We start from the raw sequence: 10,938 nt of genomic DNA, 5'->3' as shown, positions 1-10,938 counted from the left end.
GGCAAAGTTTGTTGTGAAGTTTTTCTCCCCAATGACTTCAAATCTTTTACACTTTTCATTGAGACTTTATTTTGTGTGAGAAACCATGTTGAAGACCAGCTACCTTTTATAAGTTTTGTACCTGTTTGTTTTTCTCCTCTGTTGACTTTTGCTTCTGATAGTGGTGCCACCTTTGTGTTATGTTTATATGAGGAAAAAAAAACAACTAATGTATAGACCTGTATACAATGTAGATATTAAAAGACTAAGGCCGAATTAATGAATGAATACTCTGAATGTTTTCACCATTAAATTCTACCATATTTCTTGTGCAAAAAAATTAATAAAATAAAGTTTAATAAGTCTGAAAAAGTACTGAAGAACTTTAAATGCTAGATAGGGGACTTTATATTGGATTCTAGAGGAAACAGATAGTTACTAGAGCATATTGAACAGATTACTGATGTCAATCCAATCCAATAAACATTTGTTAAGTCCTTACTATGTGCCAGCCACTGTGGTAAGCACAGGGGATATAATTAATAAAAAAGACATTGCCTACTTTCATGGAGCTTATAATTTTACAAGTATTTTACAAGTAAAGGCAGGGTGAGGAAAGACACAAAGAGGTGCTTAGTGCAGATATATCTTGTTCCATTTAGTTGAAAACAGGAAAAGCAGCAGATACAAAGTCACTGGATCTATAATTTAGAAAAATCCCATTGCTAGGATGCATGGGAATTAGAATATCATTTGGAAAGCCTCTCTGTAGGGTAAGATAGTATTATAAACCCAAATGGGTATGGTTGCTATTCCCTCTCTGATCCAGTTATGATGAGAGTAAGGTTTAAGCATTGCCTGTCTCCACTTATCCTTCCCTCCACTCTTAATAGTTTTTCTTTTCTGCTCTGTTGACTAATTAGGTTAGTGTGACCTGAGGCCAGATTTTCCCCAGTTGGTTGTAAAAGCTAAAGAAGTGAATTTGGCTACTTTCAGTGTAGTCTGTGTGTGTGTGTGTGTGTGTGTGTGTGTGTGTGTGTGTGTGTTGGGGAATGGGATGTTGGAGCTTCCCTACCCTCTGAAGACTTCTTGTCTGCTGTATTGATAAGATTAAGCCCGGGTGTGGTTGATTTGCAGGAGCTCAAAGTGCCCTGAGGTCAAAACCTAGAGAGAAAGGAGGGGAATGGGCAGCATAGAGTGTTTGTTTGCCCTCTCTGGGTTTTCCCCCCCAGCAGCCTCCCTGCCATCCCTGATCAGAGCCTTGAGTTTGGCACAGCTATGCCAGTGAGGCACTCCCTCAGACTAACAGCCCACCCAGAGATACCAGGATCTGCTGGAGACTCAGCACATTAGGTGGAGGAGGGGATCGGGGATCTTCCTCCTTTCTTTCCCCTCCCACCAGACAGTTCCAATAATCCAGGCCCCCCCCCCTTTTATGTACCTTTTAAATTGGGTTCAGCTGGGGGATCCTCCAGCTTTGTTCTGTTGTCAGATTTGGTTTTCTGTTCCCGCAGAGCCCTTTGTCCTTGATTGGCGGTGAAGGGTTTTACAGAGGTCTGGAGCCTTGCTGCTTCTATGCCGCCATCTTCCCAGAATTCCCACTCTTAACAGTTTTTCATTGCCTCTTTAGGTGAGATAATTTATCCCATTCCACTTCTCCCCTCCACTTTTCCCTTCTCTTTTCTCTTTTTCACCCCTTGATTTTTTTCCATATCATGCCATCCTAATCAGCTTACTCCCAATAACTTCTGTCTATGTATACTCCTTCTAACTGTTCTAACACTGACACATTTTTTTAAGAATTACAAATATCCTCTTTTTATGTAGGAATACATATAGTTTGACCTTGTTGAGTCTCTTCAATTTTCTCTTCTTTATTTACCTTTTTAAGCTTCTTTTGTGTCTTGTGTTTGGACATCAGATTTCATTTACATCTGATCTTTGTAGCTGTGTGATACTTGAATTGTTTCTTTCTGGCTGCTTGCAGTATTTTCTCCTTGGCTTGGGGTTTCTTGAATTTAGCTATAATATTCCTGGAAGTTGTCACTTGGGGATTTATTTCCAGAGATGGTATGTGGAGCCTTTCAATTTTTATTTTACTGTCTTGTTAAAGAATATCAGGGCAGTTTTCTTAATAAATTTTGATATTTTGATAATTTCCTGTGTTATTATGCCCAGATTTTTTTTTATTGTGCCTTTTAGGCAATCTAGTAATTCTTAAATTGTCTCTCCTGGATCTATTTTCCAGGTCATTTGTTTTTTTTTTAATTAAGTATTTCATGTTTTCTTCTATTTTTTCTTCTTTTGATTTTATTTTACTGTTTCTTGCTGTCTCATATAGTCATTAGTTTCTATTTTCCCAATTCTTGGTCAGTTCTACTTTATATGTAAATCTTTTCTTCATTGGATTTTTGTAACTTTTTCCCCTTTTGGTCATTTCTGCTGTACATTGCTTTTGTTTCTCTTCCCCATTTTTCCTCTGCCTCTGATAGATTTTTGAAATATTTTTTGAACTCTTCCAGAATCTGAGACCAATTCATATTTTTCTTTGATGCTTTATGTGTGTTTGCTTTCCTTTCATTGTTCCTTTCTGTGTCTCTATCTTGCTCTTTGTCTCCATAAAAAATTTCAATGGTTAGGTGTTTTTCTTTGATGTTTGCTCATCTTCCCAGCTTTTTTTTTTTTTAACTTTCACTTTTTTCTTAGAGGTGGCCTCTGTTCTCAGAGTAGAGAGGGGACTCTTAAACTTCAGTTATTCCTTGATTCTGATTCAGCAGTAGGTGTTAACTTTCAGAGCTCCCAGCCTACAAACCATCATACCACCTTGGAAGAACTAAAACTTGCAGAAACCCAGAAATAAAACTAAGGGTAGCATCAAGGAAGAACTGAAATTTAAAAGAGTGCCCTCTCTACCCTGAGGCCATTATGGAAATAAAGAGCCTATTATATATCAGGCACTGTGCTAAAGGAGAAAAAGATAAAAACAAAGCAGTTTCTGCCCTCAAGATGCTTATATTCTACTGGGGGAAATAATATGTACACATAAGGAAATCCAGTATATATACAAGAAATGTTATTTTTATTTCTTTATAGTATACATATTCCTTTTCAGGGCAACTTTTATTATATTTTTAAAAGATTTAAGACATATTTATGTAAGGAATATAATTTCAAATTCCACTCACCTCCTTTGGAGAATATATTCTTAGAAACAAAATTTTTCCTTTGGGAAAGTAAAACATGTTATTGTTGTGGCCTAGAGTTTCAAGACTCATGAAAGAGACTTTGAGAAATCATTAGGCAAAAAGATATAAAAATAATTTTATTCAGCAGGGGTCAGAACCATCTGTTTCACCTCTAGTTGATTCCTTTTCTGTCCTCATATTTTAATATCATTTTAATTTTTTGTAGAACTAGAATATGATTATTTAACTTGGACTATCTTGTTTTATTTATAGATTGTTTATATTACTGATTAAACAATTATTTAGTAATTACCCTCTATATATAAGATTTCATGATAAATGTTTGGAGACTATTGGGATGTATAAGACCATTGTTCCTGTCCTTATTACACTTTAATCTCAGAGGAGAAATAGACAGTTATACAAACAGCTATGCTATAAAGCAGTATGTCCTCAGTTCCATAAGCATGTTGTAAAAGGTATAACATATAAATTCAGAAAAAAAGAGAAAGTTCCCCATTTTTACCATAGAAGTCTGATGATGTTTACATGTTATGTTTTTTTCCAGTTAATGACAACAAATCCAAGTTAGTTCCTGAGCATAAATATTCAGAAGAAATGGAAGCACAAAGGAAAATATCTGACAGACTCAATTGTGAGGTTTCCCAGGTCCTACAGTATGGAGAAACTTGTGGCTATGAGGAAAAATTTAAAACAGAGCAGGGAAACCCTATTAGAGGGAGACGACATAAATGTGATGAGTGTGGGAAAAGCTTCACTCAAAGTTCAGATCTTATTTGACACTGGAGAGTCCATACTGGAGAGAAACCCTATGAATGTAATCAGTGTGGGAAAGCTTTTAGCCAGAGTACAGGTCTTATTCTACATCAAAGAATCCATAGTGGGGAGAAACCTTACAAATGTAATGAGTGTGGCAAAGCCTTTAGTCATAATTCACATCTTATTAGACATTGGAGAATCCATAGTGGGGAGAAACCCTATGAATGTGATGATTGTGAGAAAGCCTTCAGTAAGAGATCAGGTCTTAATGAACATCAAAGAATTCACAATGGAGAGAGACCCTACAAATGCAAAGCATGTGGGAAAACTTTTGGTAGTAAAAGTGACCTTGCTGAACATCAGATGATACATACAGGAGAGAAATCCTATCAGTGTGATGAATGAGGAAAATCCTTCTTTCACAAGTCAAACCTTATTTGACATCAGAGAATTCATACTGGGGAGAAACCTTATGAATGTGATGAATGTGGAAAAGCCTTTAGAGAAACATCAGTTCTTATTGAACACCAGAGAATTCACACTGGTGAAAAACCATATAAATGTGATCATTGTGGAAAAGCTTTTAGAAAGAAGTCACGTCTTATGGGACATCAGAGAAGTCACACTGGAGTGAGACCATATAAGTGTAAAAAATGTGGGAAAGCTTTCAGTGGCAATGCTGGCCTCATTGAACATCATAGAATCCATACTGGGGAGAAACCATATAAATGAGGTAAATGTGGAAAAGAGTTTAGAAAGAGGTCTGGTCTTATTGAAAACCAGAGAATTCACACTGGAATAAGACCCTATAAATGTAAAGAATGTGGAAAAGCTTTCCCTGGTAACACTGTCCTTACTGAACATCAGAGAATCCATACTGGTGAAAAACCCCACAAATGTATTAAGTGTGGAAAAGCCTTCATAAAAAAGTCAGGTCTTAATGAGCATCAGAGAAGTCACACTGGTGAAAGACCCTACAAGTGTAAAGAATGTGGGAAAGGCTTCAGTGGGAGTACGAGACTTACTCAACATCAGAAAATCCACAGTGGGGAGAATGCATTTCAGTGTAACGTATGTGGCAAAGAATTTATTTGGCGATCAAGCCTCATTCAGCATCAGAGAATCCACACTGGGGAGAAACCTTTTCAATGTGAATTGTGTGGCAAAGAATTTCTTTGGAGGTCAAGCCTTATTCAACATCAGAGAATCCACAATGTAGAAAAACCCATTTCCATATAGAATATAGGAAGTCATTAAGTGAATTATTAATTGTTAATCTGGAATTATTTATCATCTGAGAAACCACATATGTGAATATGTGTTGTTATTGTTGTTGTGAATACAAACTGAGGATAATTAGGATTCTGCTTTGAAATGATTCTCTCCAAGAAACAGGATCAAAATCTGTGAAATCATAACAAATTTTCATAGGGTAAACATGGGCTTAAAGGAATCACTACAATGTACAGGAATAAATATTTATTCATTATCCCAAGAAAATTATATATAAAGTAAAAATATAAATGAGTTCAAGGAAGCCTTAGATGAATGTAGTAGGATAATAAAAATGTAGAAATGTTTAGAGGTCTAACCTTGCTTTTCACATGACAGTCTCATGATAGTGCCAATCAGAGAAAGAACACAAGGCTGAACTTGTCTATAGTAATATTGAGAGTGGTGTACCAATTACTTGGGGCCTATGTAAAAAAAATGTATTGACTTATACAATGCATCTTACAACTTTTTGTATTTAAAAAAATTAATAGGCATTGGGTTCTCATTTTGCTCAATCAATTTTTACATAATTTGTCATTTGAATTAGCAAAATTTAGATACACATTTTTTAATTGTTCATCATTAAAACTATACTTTTATTACACTGGGTTTTAAGTACAACTTTGATGACCATTTTTCCAAGTCTAGCCTAGTCCATAGATTTTAAATCTTTTAAATCTTTGCCTTCTGGCAGACTAGGAGAGGATAGCAAAATGTTGGGGAATGCACAGTCGGTAATCATAACACTGAATGTGAAAGGGATGAACTCACCCATAAAATGGAAACAAATAGCAGAGTGGATTAGAAACCAAAATCCTATCATATGTTGTCTACAAGAAACACACAGGATAAAAGTAAAAGGCTGGCGCAAAATCTATTGGGCTTCAACTGAGAAAAAGAAGGCAGCAGTTGCAATCATGATATCTGACAAAGCCAAAGTAAAAATAGATCTGATTAAAAGAGATAGGGAAGGTAATTACATCCTGATAAAAGGCAGTATAGATTATGAGGAAATATCAGTACTCAACATCTATGCACCCAATGGTATAGCATCCAGATTTCTAAAGGAAAAACTAGTAGAGTTCAAGGAGGAAATAGATAGTAAAACTATACTAGTGGAATACCTAAACCTTCCTCAATCAGATCTAGATAAATCAAACCAAAAAACAAATAAAGAGGTAAGAGAAGTGAATGAAATCTTAGAAAAATTAGAGTTAATAGATATGTGAAGAAAAATAAATAGGGACAAAAAGGAATAAACATTATTTTCAGCAGCACATGGTACATTCACAAAGATTGCCCATGTACTACGGAATAAAAACATGTCAAACAAGTGTAAAAGAACAGAAATAATCAATGCAACCTTTTCAGATCATAATGCAATAAAAATAATAATTAGTAAGGGTACGTGGAGAAATTAAATATGATTCTCCAAAATCAGTTAAAGAACAAATCATAGAAACAATGAATAATTTCATTGAAGAAAATTACAATGATGAGGCATCCTACCAAAATCTATGGGATGCAGCCAAAGCAGTACTCAGGGAAATTTGTATCCTTGAGTGCATATATTAACATTTTAGAGAGGGCAGAGGTCTATGAAGTGGGCATGCAAATTTAAAAACTAGAAAGAGAACAAATTAAAAATCCCTAGATGAAAACTAAATTAGAGATCCTAAAAATTAAAAGAGAAATTAATAAAATTGAAAGTGAAAGAACTATTGAATTAATAAATAAGACTAGAAGCTGGTACTTTGAAAAAACAAATAAAATAGACAAAGTAGTGGTTAATCTAATAAATAAGACTAGAAGCTGGTACTTTGAAAAAAACAAATAAAATAGACAAAGTAGTGGTTAATCTAATAAAAACAAAAAGGAAAGAAGAAAACCAAATTAACGGTATCAAAGATGAAAAGGGAGACCTCACCTCTAATGAAGGGGAAATTAAGGCAATCATTAAAAACTATTTTGCCCAATTATATGGCAACAAATATAGCAATCTAGGTGATATCGATGAATATTTACAAAATATAAATTGCCTAGATTTAACAGAAGAAGAAATAGAATACTTAAATAATCCTGTATCAGAAAAAGAAATTGAACAAGCCATCAAAGAACTCCCTAAGAAAAAATCCCCAGGACCAGATGGATTCACAAGTGAATTCTATCAAACATTCAAAAAACAATTAATCCCAATACTACACAAACTATTTGACAAAATAAGCAAAGAAGGAGTTATTCCAAATTCCTTTAATGACACAAATATGGTACTGATTCCAAAGCCAGGCAGACCAAAAGCAGAGAAAGAAAACTACAGACAAATCTCCCTAATGAACATAGATGCAAAAATCTTAAACAAAATACTAGAGAAAAGACTCCAGCAAGTGATCACAAGAGTTATTCACTATGATCAGGTGGAATTTATACCAGGAATGCAAGGATGGTTTAATATTAGGAAAACCATCCACATAACTGACCATATCAACAAGCAAAGCAACAAAAATTTTATGATTATCTCAATAGATGCAGAAAAAGCCTTTGAAAAAATACAACTCTCATTCCTATTGAGAACACTGGAAAGTATGGGAATAGAAGGGCATTTCCTAAAAATAATAAACAGTATATATTTAAAACCATTAGCAAGCATCATCTGCAATGGGGATAAATTAGAAGCCTTCCCAATAAGATCAGGAGTGAAATAAGGATGCCCATTATCACCTCTACTACTTAACATGGTACTAGAAACACTAGCAGTAGCAATTAGAGAAGAAAAAATTGAAGGTATTAAAATAGGCAATAAGGAGACCAAGTCATCACTCTTTGCCGATGATATGATGGTCTACTTAAAGAATCCTAGAGAATCAAGTATAAAAAGCTAGTGGAAATAATCAAGAACTTTAGCAAAGTTGCAGGATACAAAATAAATGCACATAAATCATAAGCATTTCTATATATTTCCAACCCATCCTGGCAGCAAGAGTTAGAAAGAGAAATTCCATTTAAAATCACCCTAGACAATATAAAATATTTAGGAATATATTTGCCAAGGCAAACACAGGAATTATATGAACACGATTACAAAACATTTTCCACACAGTTAAAACTAGACCTAAACAATTGGGAAAATATTAATTGCTCATGGGTAGGACAAGCTAACATAATAAAAATGACAATCCTACTTGGGTGTAATAAAAAAATTAATTTACTTATTCAGTGGTTCAAAACTATCAAACTACCATGAAACTTTTTTGCTGAATTCGAAACAACTATAACGAAGTTCATTTGGAAGAACAAAAGATCAAGAATATCAAGGGAAATAGTGAAAAAAAATGTGGAGGTGGGCCTAGCAGTACCAGATCTTAAATTGTACTATAAAGCAATAGTCATCAAAACAATATGGTACTGGTTAAGAGACAGAAGGGAGGATCAGTGGAATAGACTTGGAGTAAATGACCTCAGCAAAACAGTCTATGATAAACCCAAAGAGCCCAGCTTTTGGAAAAAAATTCGCTATTTGACAAAAACTGTTGGGAAAATTGGAAAACAGTATGGGAGAGATTAGGTTTAGATCAACATCTCATACCCTATACCAAGATAAATTCAGAATGGGTGAATGACTTGAATATAAAGAAGGAAATTATAAGTAAATTAGGTGAACACAGAATAGTATACCTGTCAGATCTTTGGGAAAGAAAAGATTTCAAGACCAAACAAGAGTTAGAAAAAAGTACAAAATGTAAAATAAATAATTTTGATTACGTTAAATTAAAAAGGGTTTGTACAAACAAAATTAATGCAACCAAAACTAAAAGGGAAGCAACAAATTGGGAAAAAATCTGTGACAAAGGTCTAATTACTCAGATATATAAGGAGCTAAATCAATTGTACAAAAAAATCAAGCCATTCTCCAATTGATAAATGGGCAAGGGGCATGAATAGGTAATTTCTCAGAAAAAGAAATCAAAACTATCAAGAAACACATGAAAAATTGTTCTAAATATCTAATAATTAGAGAAATGCAAATCAAAACAAATCTGAGGTACCACCTCGCACCAAGCAGATTGGCTAATATGACAACAAAGGAAAGTAATAAATGTTGGAGGAGATGTGGCAAAATAGGTACATTAATGCATTGCTGGTGGAGTTGTGAATTGATCCAATCATTCTGGATGGCAATTTGGAACTATGCCCAAAGGGCTTTAAAAGACTGTCTACCCTTTGAAACAACCATACCACTGCTGGGTTTGTACCCCAAAGAGATAATAGGGGAAAAGACGTACAAAAATATAGCTGCACTCTTTGTGGTGGCAAAAAATTGGAAAACGAATGGGTGCCCTTCAATTGGGGAATAGCTAAACAAATTGGGGTACCTGTTGGTGATGGAATACTATTGTGCTAAAAGGAATAATGAACTGGAGGAATTCCATGTGAACTGGAATGACCTCCAGGAATTGATGCAGAGTGAAAGGAGCAGAACCAGGAGAACCTTATACACTGTGGCACAATCAATTGTAATGGATTTCTCCACTAGCAACAATGCAATGATCCAAAACATTTTTGAGGGACTTATGAGAAAGAATGCTATCCACATCCAGAGAAAGAACTATGGGAGAAGAAACAGAAGAAAAACAACTGCTTGACCACATGGATTGATGGGGATATGATGAGGGATGCAGACTCTAAACAATCACCCAAGTGCAAATATCAATAATATGGAAATAGGTCTTGATCAATAAAGAGTAGAGAATTGCGTGTTGGCTATGGGAGGGGGAGGGAAGAGGGAAGGGAAAGAATATGAATCATGTAGCTATGGAAAATTTTTCATAATTAATAAAAAATTTCAAAAAATAAATCTTTACCTTCTAAGTATTGGTCCTTAGAAATAATATTAAGTATAAGTTTCAAAGCAGAAGAGCAATAAGGGCTAGGCACCTGGGGCTAAGTGACTTTCCCAGGGTAACATAGCTAGGAAGTATCTGAGGTCAGATTTAAGTTTCCCAACTCCAGGCCTGACTCTCAATCCACTGAGCCACCTACTTTTCCATAGCCCATAGATTTTCAATATGATTTAAACCAGAAGAGTTCTCAGTTCATTGAAACATGTTTATTTCCATCTCTTGGATAAATTTCATAGCCTTTAGTTGAGATTAGATGTAATGATGTACAAGGTTGTTTTGTAGTATGCAATCTTCATTCAGGAATTCTGCCAATATATTTTTTATCAATACATTTTTATCAATATATTTTTTTAGAATTCATTATTCCTGGTTTTTCCGGGTTAAGATGGCGGCAGAGTAAGAAGCAGCTCTAAACCTCTCCTGACCGAAACACACAAAACTCCTCAAGGGGACATAAAAACAAGTCCAGACGAACGGAGGAACCCCACAACAGGGCACAGCGTGTAAGGTACGTGGAATCGAGACATTTCCAAGCTAAAAAGGGCTCTCACTCAAGCGCGAGCTGAGCAACCGCCCCACCCCCACCCCCTCCACACTCACCTATAGCTCTGAACCCAGCTAAAAAGAAATAGAGCAAGTTTGGGGCACCCATCAAGTCATCAGCAGCTCCGGGACCTGTTCCTGAGAGCAGCAAGACTTAGGACCCCATTAAGTCAAGAACGCACGCGAAATCTGAGCGCGCGCGCGTGCGAGAGCGGACGCTGGGAGCGGAGCGCCGGCTGAGCAGAGGCGTGGGTGCCGGCTGAGCAGAGGCGTGGGTG

General features: G+C 35.6%; 1 pseudogene; it reads left to right on the top strand.

Annotated features, from left to right (window-relative positions):
• Positions 1 to 3,782: 3,782 nt before the first annotated feature.
• On the top strand, positions 3,783 to 5,183 carry LOC123246259 (annotated as a pseudogene).
• The last annotated feature ends 5,755 nt before the right edge of the window (positions 5,184 to 10,938 follow it).

The sequence above is a fragment of the Gracilinanus agilis genome, chromosome 4 (assembly GCF_016433145.1).
Source record: "Gracilinanus agilis isolate LMUSP501 chromosome 4, AgileGrace, whole genome shotgun sequence".
Classification (NCBI taxonomy): domain Eukaryota; kingdom Metazoa; phylum Chordata; class Mammalia; order Didelphimorphia; family Didelphidae; genus Gracilinanus; species Gracilinanus agilis.
This window is presented reverse-complemented; position numbering and strand designations above follow the sequence as displayed.